This window comes from Dromiciops gliroides, chromosome 6 (assembly GCF_019393635.1).
Source record: "Dromiciops gliroides isolate mDroGli1 chromosome 6, mDroGli1.pri, whole genome shotgun sequence".
In the NCBI taxonomy this organism is placed as follows: domain Eukaryota; kingdom Metazoa; phylum Chordata; class Mammalia; order Microbiotheria; family Microbiotheriidae; genus Dromiciops; species Dromiciops gliroides.
In genome coordinates, this window is record NC_057866.1 from 274645584 (window position 1) to 274658053 (window position 12470).

Sequence of the window (12470 nt, forward strand, 5' to 3'; positions counted from 1 at the left end):
AAAGTTGTTGACTGGGGCAAACTATGTTTGCATCAAATATCTCTCATAGCTAAGATATCTCTAACATATCCAGTTCTCCTGTATCTTGAAAAAACACCCCTCCCTTGTTTCTTCCATTCCTGCCCTATATAGTGCCCTATATTTCTTCTGTCTTTTATAGCTAACCTTCTCATGAAGGTCCTCTACTTTTTCTCCTTTTACTCTCTTCTTAACCTGTTACAATCTGGTTTTTGACCTAATCGTTCCAAGAAATCTTTTCTCTCCAAAGTTATGAATGGTCTTAGTTGCCAAATTCAGTGGCCTTGTCTCAATCCTCATTCTCCTTGAGTTCTCTGCTATCTTGGACACTGTGAGTCATTTTCTCCTTCTTCATACTCTCTTCTCTCCATTATCAGGATACCTGGTTCTCCTTCTCTGTCTCTGACTGCTTCTTCTTTTCTCCCTTGTTGGAACTTCCTCCAGGTCACATGCTCTAACCATAGATGCCTTCAGAAATTTCTCCTGGGCCCTTTTCTCTTCTCCCTCAGTACCACTTCATTTGGTGGTCTCATCAGCTTTCATGTATTAAATGACCACCTCTTTGATGGTGGTTCTCAAATCTACCCATCCTGCACCAACCTTTCTATTGAACTGCAATCTCCCATATCCAACTGCCTTTCAGACATTTCCAATTGGGTGTCTAGACATTATAAACTCAAAACTAAACCCTTCCTGCTCCTACTTTATTACTATAGAAGGTAATAGCATCTTCCCAATCTCTCAGCTCACAACTTAGGAGCCACCCTGGACTCCTCAATATCTTTCAATGCCCCCCCCATATATAAGTTTTGATCAAGGTCTTTTCATTACACCTTTACAACATCTCTCATATATTCCCCTTTCTCTCCTCTGACACTGCCACTTATTTAGTCCAGGCCCTTATCACCCCATATCTGGATTATTGCAATAGCTTGCTAGTCTGTCTGCCTCAAATCCACCCCCCACCAATCCATCCTCTATTTACCCACCAAAGTGATTTTCCTAAAGCACAGAAATGAGTCACTTGACTACTCAATAAACTCCAGTGGTTCCCTCTTGTCTCCAAGAGCAAATAAAAATGCTTCTATTGGGCATTCAAAGCCCTCCATAAGCAATTCCTTCCTACCTTTCCTGTCTTCTGATACCTGACTCCTTGATACATACTCATCAATTCAGCAACACTGACCTCTTGGCTGCTTCACAAACAACAGACTCTCAGCTTTGGGCATTCTCTGGCTATCCTCCATGCGTGGAGTGTTCTCCCTCCTCCACTCCAACTGCTAACCTCCCTGGTTTCCTTTAAGTCACAACTAAAATCCCACCTTCTACAAGAAGCCTTCCACAATCCCTCCGAATTCCAGTACATTCCCTCTGTTAATTATTTCCTACTTATCCTGTATATATTTTGCTTTGCAAATATTGCTTTATATGTTGTCATTAGATTATAAGCTCCTTGAGGGCAGCAACTCTCTTTTGCCTCTTTTTCTTATCCCTTGGACTTAGCACTGTGCTTGGCACTTAGTAGGTGCCTAATAAATATTTATTATTAGTTGTTGGAGGGGGAAGAGAAGGTAGATTTCTTCCTTCCTTCTTTTCTCCCTGCCTCAGCCTTTTCTTCCTCCCTGCCTGCCTCCCTCCCTTCCTTCTGACCTCATAAGAGGTCATCAATAATTTCAAATCACCAGTTACATCCCAGATGACTAGAAGGACTCGCACATGTTATTACTTTCATTCTACTGGATACAATTATCCAGATAGTTCAACTGAGAAAAGCCAATTCTTTCTTAATTACCTGGTAATTTCTAGAAAAAGTGTTTTGGGGCTGGCTAAATTCCCTAGAAAATGAGCTTGCTTTCCCTTATCATTTTGAATGTGGAGATACAACCTTGTAAGGCTTGTTCTTTCCCAAGGACAGTGATAATGGTGATACATGACATAGAAATGATCAATCACATTCATATCTTTCCCATCCTCCAGAAAGTCGGCTTCCCTTTCTATTTCCGGCTGAGCTGGTAAGAGGCTTGGTTAACAGGGGGAAAAAAGCCAAGTGAAATGCAATTAAGACATTTATAGTGTTCTGAGTCAGCAAAAAGAGCCAGGGCTGGTGACTCAAATATCAGGGTCATGACCGGGATACTGAGTTATTATGCTCAGACCCAAGCCATCTGGTACTCCCTTCTTTATCTGTCTTTGCCAACTGAATCTCTACTGTGGTAGCAGGGTGGCTAGGTCAGTCAGTCAGTCAACAAACATTTATTAAGGGTCTACTATATGCCATGTACTATGCTAAGTGTCCCTTGAGTGGTGGGTGGGGTGAGGATGGGGCCTGAACACAGTGATGGAGATAGATAACTGAGACCTAGAGCTTACCTAGCCTTAGTACTGTTATCTTTATTTCAGAACCCAATAATAAAAATAAGCATATATTTGGATGCCTACTTATAGTGCCAGGTACTATACTAGGCACAGGGGAAGAAGAAATTTAAAAAATAAACAAAAAAGCCTTTACACAAGGAGCATACATTTCTTTTGACAGTAGGGAAGACCAATCTGGAAACATAAGTAAATCCAAGGTCATTCTGATGGGGCAGCGAGGTGGTGCAGTGGATAGAGCATAGGCTGGAGAATCAGGAAGACTCATCTTTCTGAGTACAAATCTGGCCTCAGACACTTACTAGCTATGTGACCCTAGGCAAGTCACTTACCCCGTTTACCTCAGTTTTCTCATCTGTCAAATGAGTTGGAGAAAGAAATGGCAAACCACTGCAGTATATCTGCCAAGAAAATTCCAAATGGGGTCATGAAGGGTTGGCCACAATTGAAACAACCCAACAACAACAAGGTAATTCTGAGTAGAACTTGGACATGCAGAATGCCTCCACAGAGGAGATGCTACCTGAGCTGAACCTTAGAGAAAGAAAAGGTTTTACTGCCTTAGTTTGTGTCTATCACATCTTGCCTCTACTTCAGTGTTAGCCTCTCTCAATCTTAAGCCAATCTCTGAACCGCTGCCGTTGCAAAAATGTGGGTTTCACCATGGCCCTGTCCTATCTTTCCTGTCAAAGAAGTTTCACTGACCCCCTAGTTGCCTTTTGGTTGAAACACATCCCCTTCTATTTGGCATTCAAGTCCTCTGTGATTGAACTCCAGACTACCCTTATAAACTGATTAAACAGTATTTCCCCTCCTAGACTCTGTACTCCTATGCCTCAAAGCTAGCCTGTCTTGCTCCTCTACTTACCTAGGGGACAGTTGAAACATTGTACAGTGACTGGAATGCTGGGATTGTAGTTGGGAAGACCCGAGTTCAAATTTGCCCCCCCCCACACACATAACTAACTCCGTGACCCTTAGGGCACACTATCTCTTTCTGCCACAATTTCCTAATTGGTGAAAAGCCATAGAAAAGCACCTACTTGCCAAGGTTGCTGTGTGGGTCCAATTTGTTAAATGCTTAGCACACCTGGCACACAGGAGGCAGAATACTACTATTACATGTTAATTATTATGGTTATGGTTATTCAATGTCATGCAGCCCCCTTGCCTGGTATGTAGAAATGCCTTCGCTCAGAATTCCAGATGCTTTCCAGCTCGGTGCAAGTGCCACCTCCTTTCAGAGGCTTTTCCTGATTCCCTCCATTGTTGGCACCCCGTTCCCCTGGCCAAAATCTCTTTTGTTTATTTTTATGCATCCTATATTTCCTTATGTGTGCCCATGTTGGGTGGGACTTCTCCTTCTGGCCCTCTTTGTCATGATCCCAGTTTGATGGGGAGGGTATGGGCAGCTGGAGGAAACACCTGCATCTGGGAGATTGCTGTGTCAGCTGTTCATGTCTCTCGGGTATTCTCAGATTCACAAAAGGCATGAAGCTGAGAGGGATAGCTAATGTGCTGGATGACTGCCAGAGTTAAAAAAGATATTGACAGGCTAGAACACTGAGTCCAGGCAAGTAAGAGAACATTTTTTATAGAAATAAATGTAGAGTCTTAGACTTTGGTACAAAAACCTCCCACAAACCTCTCCATCTTCATAAGTCCAAGGTAGGGGGAGGCTCAGTCTGAAAAAAGATCTGGGATTTTTAATGGACCACAAGCTCATTAAGAATCAGTGGTGGCTGATGTGGTTGATGTGGCCTTAGGTTAAGAGAAGCATAGTGTCCAGAAACAGGAGGTGATAAGTCCCACTGTACTCTGGACTCGTCAGACCCATCTGGAGTTTTGAGATCATTGCTGAGCAACACATTTTTGAAAATAAAGTGATAAGTTGGAAAGTGTCCAGAATAGGGCAATCAAGATGGTGAAGGACTTTGAAGTCATTCCATGTCTGGACTGGGTGAAATAACTTGACATATTTAGTCTGGAAAAAGGAAAAACTCAGGGAGGGCATTGTAGCTATTGAAAAATATTCAATCAAGCTCTTTCCTCCCAACCACTATGCAACACATGAAACACTAAAGCTACTATTTCTATTTAACCAATGAAGAAACTGAGCCTCAGAGAAATAAGGTGACTCCTGCCAACAGCTAATATGTGTCTCATGAAGTCATGGATCTCGATTATGTTCAGGTGGTTGTTGTAACAATGGTGATTTAAGTATAACAGTCCTTGTGGCCTGGTACCATTCCTGACTGAGAAGCATCAGAGATTTGACTTGCTCTGTTTCTTACTCAGGCTGGTTTCCCTCTCCTTACGCAACTCAGTGATCCCCACTTCTGGGGGCTCACCATATTGGTGCTGGACATAAGGCTGATACCCTCTTGACTTAGTGTATTGAAAACTCAGAACTCCTGAGCTCAAACAATCCATCAGCCTCAATGTCCCCAGTAGCAGATTTTACATGTGTGGAGCACAAGGGCAGACCCTTTAAAATATAATAAATTCCACATGTTTCAAAGCTGTGCTGATTTTCTTTGTCTCTTCCTAAAACTCCTGTTCTCTTCTATTCATAAAAATACTATAATAAACCTTTCTTCCCCCCATTTAACTTTTCTATTACCAATTCCTCTTTCCCTTTCTCTCCCCTCCTCAACAAAAGAACTGTCCTCTTTTTAAGAAAGAAAAAGCATCATTAAGAAAACCAAATCCACACTCTAACCATTTCAGAAAAGCTGTATTTCTATATATTTCCTTGCATTCCCTACCTCTCTGTCAGGCTATGAGTAGTATACTTTACATTGCTACTCTCGTTGTCTTTTTTTGTATTGATCATAGTTCTTATGTATTTTGTAGTTGTTTGTCTTAACAAAATGAATGATTGTGTAAGTTGTTCTCCTAGTTCTGTTCACTTTACTTTGCATCAGTTCATACAACTCTTCCTAGGTTTCTCTGAATCCATCACTTTGGTTAATTCTTATGATATAACAATATTCCACTACATTCCCACATTCTACTACATCTAGCCAATATGTAAACTCTCCAACATATCTGACTTTGATATCAATACTAGAGATTGTAGATAATGAGACCATTGTCAAAGTGATATTAGACAAGACATCCTTGCTTTTTTGGTTTCTTAAAAATGATACCAAAGATCTTGCTCAAAGGTTGGTAATTTGGAGTATATCCTTCTTCAGTTGAAGAATCTCACTCATTATTCCCTTCCTCTAAATTTTAGGAGATGGCTACTTTCATAGTTCATCTGAAAATTGTATACAGATTAGCAGACTCAGCACAATCAATCAGTCCTATTTGCTGTTACCCTTAACTTGATGTTCCATCTACTTCCTTTGTGCCTTTGCATAGGCTTTCTGTCCCCCATCCTTGGAAGGCATACCTCTCTTCATCCATGTCTTAGAGGCTTTCACTTTCCCAGTTTCAACCCAGATATACTTCAATAGGAAGCCTTTACTGATTCTTCTCATTGTTAGTGCTTTTCCCTCCTCATATGAGGAGGTGGAGCTGCATGAGATATACTTGAAGAGAGATGTAGCTCATGATTGGCTGAGATAATGATGAATGCAGTGCTGCATATCTGCACCAGGGATTTCCCAAGTTAGTTTCAGACAATTCTGGAGACATAGACATGATAGGGCCATCAACCACTGGAGGGATGCAGTTCTCCTTTCCAAGCATTTCTCTCTCTGCCATCTTCTCCTCAGTCTTTCTCCATGATTGTCTGTCTCCCAAGAGGATCTGGAATGAACTAAGTCAGTCCCTTATGAAGATATTCATCATCATGCTCAGCCTTCTCTAAGCCAAGTGGGAGTCATGTCTTACTCTATGTAGGCAACATGAAGCACCATCCAAAGCTTAAATAGGAATTAAATCCAGGTAGTTTTGTAAAATCTGAGTAGAATGCAAACTCAGTGATGCCCAGGTGTTTCTTCTGCACAAAACACAGTATCTTGTCCATAGTAAACTATAAAATTTGTAATGAATTAGATTGAGTGGTATCATCTTTACTGGGTCCTATAGCCTAGTGGTCAACCTTCCTATTGAGTAGCAGTAGGTTGTATGTATAAAATGCTGGGAAGAATTGGATTCAAATGCTGACCAACATGGCTATTTGTGTAACCCTGGCCAAATCATTCCCCTTACCTCAATTCCACTTTCCTCATGTGTAAAAAGGGGATAGTAATACCTATAGCACTCACCTCCCAGGTGTATTATGAGGTTCAAATAAGATCATGTACATAAAGGACTTTGTCATTCAAGAGCTACTGCATAACTAGCATCAGTTCACCTTATTCTGTTGGTGATTCTCTCCCCCAACAGTGAGGCTGGTCCTCTTCTAGCAGAAGACAGAGACACAGGAAACATAAGAAAAAAATTCAAACAGAAACTGAGCACTCTGAAAACACATTGACCTGTGTCACTATCTGTAATTTGGTGCTGCCCTCTGGCTCATGGAAATCTTCAAGCCTCCCTTCCAGAAGGCCAGCAGCCTCCTATTTTGTCAATAAAGAAACAGAGAGTATCATTAGCACTCTATTGCTAGCCGGGAAATTCTCCCCAATAGGCACATTTATAGAGTAAGGTTGGATTAAGAAGGACTAGTCACAGGCAATATACTCGGGTTTCAGGAACAGAAACCTCTTTAAGTCATGTGAAAGAGCAAGGGGAAGCTCAGATGGGGGAAGCTATGATAGCTATTGGTTTACATCTATCCCTCCCATTCTGTGCAACTGTGGGAATATCCAAAGCAGACCTTTGTTAATCTTGGTTGGAGGCCATGTGTGCCTTCTCTAGGGACTTCTTAAGCCTCTGCTTCCTATAAGGGTCCATCAATGAAGTCTTCTATTATTAGCAGATCGAACAACAAAACATGCATCCTAATGAAGTACCACATGGTAGCCAGGGAAGACAATGGCACTGTTCGAGCTGGGCCAAAAATATCTGGATAAAATGGACAAGTAGCCAGGTGTTCCCAAACATTTATGTGGGTGGCTAGTGTTGCCCAGACACAATGAGGAATGAAGACTCATTTCTCCTCACTGTGATGGAGACACACTATACCTTGACCCCAACATAAAGAAGTCATTTTGGTGCTCTTGGAGCATGAAGGACAACACCCAGCCAACTAACCATGTGCCAGGCACTGTGTGAAGAGCTTTACAACTAGAATCTCATCTGACCCTCAAAACAACTCTGGGAGATACATGCTAATCCTCATATCTTTTTTAAAATTTATTTTTACAATTGAGGAAACTGGGGGAGACAGGATAAGTGACTTTGCTAGGGTAACACAGCTACTGGATATGAACTTCCTAACTCCAGACCTAGTCATCTATCCATTGCACCACTTAGTTTTTATGAGGTTTGGGAGCTATAAAGGGGTGTCAATTAAATTTTGGAAGATATTTTTTGGATACATTCTTTGATAAAGAAAAAAGAGAGACCTGAAGGGTAAAAATATAAAAGTGCAGAGGCATATTAGCTTCTTCATTTCTCTCTCTACTTTCCATGCCGTGTACACCTCTCACAAGTGAGATAAATTTTTAAAATTCTATGAAATTCTCAAGCCCCTTCAGTGTAACAAGAGAGTTAGGTGGCATAGAGTATATAGGAGGCACATAGAGTGCTGGACTTGTAGTCAGGAAGACCTAAATTGGAATCCTGCATTATATACCTGCTTATCATGTGAGCTTGGGCAAGTCACTTAAACTCTCAGCCTCAGTTTCCTCATTTTTGAAATGATATTTCCTACTTCACAGGATTGTTGTAAGAATCAAATGGGAATATATTTAAAGTGCTATGTAAATGTTATTGCTATTGTTGTTGTTTTCATGTATGTGTATGTGGGGTGGTGGGGAGACTGGCCCATAAGAGTGTGTGCAGTGAGCTCAGTTTGAGACAATCCCCTACATGGAGTTAGTCATGCACATGCTATGAGTGTTTTCTGCCCACCAAACATTTTGGGAGGAAAGACTTTTCATCAGCCTCTCAGCCAAAGCTAAGCAGGCACAAAAAAGGCCCCAAAACTTCTTGTTCTTTCCTGTCTGGCTGCATCAAACTGAGGAAGTATTCTCTTTATATGGGTATTTGCACTTTTTATATATAAAACACATGATATATGTATATATGGGACAGCTAGGTGGTGTAGGTGGATAGATTAATTTCTTTGAGTTCAAATCTGGCTTCAGACACTTACTAGCTGTGTGACTGTGGGCAAGTCACTTAACTGTTTGCCTCAGTTTCCTCATCTGAATTAGATGAACTAGAGAAGGCAATAGCAAATAATTCCAGTATCTTTGCCAAGAAAACCCTAAATGGAGTGAGGAAGAGTCAGAGATGACCAAAATGACTGAAGACCAACAACAATGTACACACAATTATCTATACAAAAAAGATTCTCAGTTTCACCTATTTCCTTCTTTTTCTGTTCACTTTGCACATGGAAATGCTCTTTTTTGGATGTATGTGTTCAAAATAATAAATTCAAGCAAAGAGAAAAGAAAGAGAATTCAGGGTTAGCTTCCATATCATGGTATGGTATCTGAGGCCTTTAACAGAGTCCTGCTTCTTCATGAAGTCTGCCTTGATTTTCCCAGTTGATGATGACCTTCGCTCCCCAATGCCACAAGGTGGCATGGATAAATTGTTAAATTGATCCATGTCTTTGTCCTCCAGGACCTCACAGCCTTTGTAGTAGGGGATAAGATATACTTCATCTAAATGCACCTGCCCTAGCATTAGTATCATCCAAGTGCTTTCAATGTACATGCCCTAATTTTTAACACTGGCCATCTCATAGGTGTAAATGCTTCTACTGAAAATGGAATGATTCCCTTCCTGGGCCAGATCTGAGTTTCTATCACACCACTTCCTGCACACCAAATTACATGTTACCCATTCTAAACATACACATACACGTACACACACACACACACACACATACACACACAATATATGTGCACATACATAAACACGTACAACACATACATGTGTATACACACATGTGTGCACATGCATACATGCCACACATAGAAATACATGCACATACATACATACATATACATACATACACGTGTTGTCTACCCTGACTAGATTTTAAATTCCTGAGCAGAAGATGTGCCACTTTTGCCTTTGTGACCCCCATGCCCACCTAGGGTTTGGCATGCAGAGCTAATTAAGGGAGCCATGTGGGTTAATTGACATCTCACCCTGTATATGTCCTCCCATCTGACCCTCCCAAGCAATGTTTCCATGGCAAGCACTGCTTCTATTATCCCCATTTTATGGATTTGGGAATTGAAGCTCCAAGGAATTAAGTGACTTGCATAGACCTCATAGCTAATAAATTCCGAATGGGGGGCTTCAGAGCTTCCTGCCTCTTAAGTTCTGTACTCTGCCTACTCCCACATTGTCCTCTAGCTTTCAAATCAACAGAACATACTGTATTTAACCCCCTGAGAGCTTTCCTTAATGGGCTGGCCTGAATCCTTGCTTCTGCTACTGCTTCTTGCTCATCTTTTGCTTGATATAAGTGAACAGATGTAAAGGGCCTTGTGAACAAGAAGAGGGAGGTGGGGACAGAGCCCTTGTCTCCAAAGGGCAATTAATTATTTAGGGACTTGTAGCACAATGCCCCAGGACTGTGCTCTGGAGTGTATTTTGTGAGAATAATAAAGATCAGGGTAACCTGAACCTGCACTGAAGCATTAGTCTCTTAGTTGGAGGGGGAAGTGTTCCTCGAGTATTACCTCCTGGGGGAATAGTCCAAGACTGACGTATCACCCATGTGATAACAAAAAGGTGGTTTTGAGCCCCAGTTTTAGAGTGTTTTAATACATAATTGTTATTCGGATGATGAAATCTTCAGTCCTTATTGAGCAAATGACAGAGGTGTGAATTTGGTTTTGCTGTTTTAGGCCATGATCCTTCACACTTTTTCACTCAGGCCTTTTCTAACAGAAAATGGAGTCTGCAGACTAACCTCTGAGGCACCAGGTAAAAGAAAGGAAGATTTCTAACTCACAAAGGACCAGACATACAGAAACAGGAAGAAACCGAGGTTGCTTTAGGAGAAGATGCATGGTCTGCTTGGCTCCAGAGTGTGGAATTAGGACTTTTGAATGGCAGATTTCAGCACAATCGAAGGGAAACATTTCTTAATAATGAAATCTGAGATTCCAGAGATTCAATTTAAAATTAGTTAAATACCTACAATGTCAATATTATGCTACGTGTTGTGGAGAGAAAGGAGAGGAAGGGAACAAGCATTTATTAAGCACCTAATATGTGCATTACTGTGCTAAGTGCTTTACAAATATTATCTCATTTGATATTTCTAATTTGATAAAAAGAGAAGAGCAAACAGTTCTTACCTACAAGAGTGAGAGAACATTAGCTTTTCTGTGCATATATAGACAGAAAAATAAGATATTTTAAACAATAGGATGCATTTAATATAAATTTGATAAATTGGAAAACTATTTACTCATAGTCAAGATAAAGTCAAATGCTAGGGTTCAAACACTTGTTTCAATATACTATCACAAGACAAATCTATTCACCATTCTTATTCAAGTGGAACAAGTCCTGTGGTCCATGGCAAATGGATTTCTTATCCATTGTGGAAGAGTGGAGAGACCACAAGTCAGAGGGCCTGGGTTAAAATCTCAGTTGTTCTACTTACTACCTATGTGTTCTCGTGCATGTCACTGAACTTTGTAAGCAGGGGTAGGCTAGAGCCAGCTCCTGCCAGCTGAAAAGATAATTGCTAAAATTTCAGCATAAGCACTTACACCTTGGAAATCCACAAATGCTAAAAACAAACAAATAAACAAACAAAAAAAACCCCAAGGCCTTGTTTTATATTTTGTCTATATTTTTAAAAGTGATGAAGAAAATATTCATGCAGTTTAAATGAAACAAAAAATTTCCTGCACGTGTTTCTTAGGAGAACCACTTGTTAAACATTTGGCAGTGTGTACTTTTTTGTAGACTTCGGTTTCTTTATCTATGAGGGGAAATGGTTAGGTGGCCTCTAAGCTTCCTTTTATATCTAAAACTATGAGTCTTAGATCCATTCATTTTTAGAAATATGTAGGTCAGGGGGCAGCTAGGTGGCATAGTAGATAAAGCACCAGCCCTGGATTCAGGAGGACCTGAGTTTAAATACAGCCTCAGACACTTGACACTTAACACTAGCTGTGTGATTCTGTGAAAGGCACTTAACCCTCATTCCCACCCCCACCCCCCAAAAAAAGAAATATGTAGGTCTTTAAAATAAAAAGAGAATTACTTCTATAAATTGGTTCAATGATAAATAAGGTGTCGTTATATTTCTTTCTTCCTTTCTTTTTTTTGCAGGGCAATGGGAGTTAAGTGACTTGTCCAGGGTCACATAGCTAGTAAGTGTCAAGTGTATGAGGCCAGATTTGAACTCAGGTCCTCCTGAATCCAGGGCTGGTGCTTTATCTACTGCACCACCTGGCTGTCCCCAGCTGTTGTTATATTTCAATTAGTGGTCAGGAATATTCAAAATTAAGAAAAATTTAAATATTCTTCTCTTATATTCATTATCCATAGTTTTACATACACATACAAGGTAGGTATTTTATCAAATATATGAGAGGGGATAGTAGAAGACCTGGAATTTCCAAATCGTTCAGGATGCACTGGCTACCCCAAAGGTATTTCTCAGGAATGTGGGTACTATATCTTTCTGGATCAGAATATGAATTTGAAGGCCTCACTTTAATTTATTTGGACTATTCAGCTTTTAAAGAAAATCTACCAAATATGTGAGTTTTAGAAGAAAAAGTGTTATGATAGAATGGATTGATTTCATCTCTATCATCAACTTCTTGTATCTCAAACACCTTTCAAAGTATTTTTGCATGAGAAAATGAACAAATTTCTTACCAATATAGAAATGCACTTTCCCCCACTCCCCCAGCCATAGAGTTTTGCAGAGCCTTCCTCTTAATAGACATTTTTTTCCCTCATGAATTGGAATATTCTTTTTTATTGAATAGAATTTTATTTTGCAAAATATATGTAAAAAC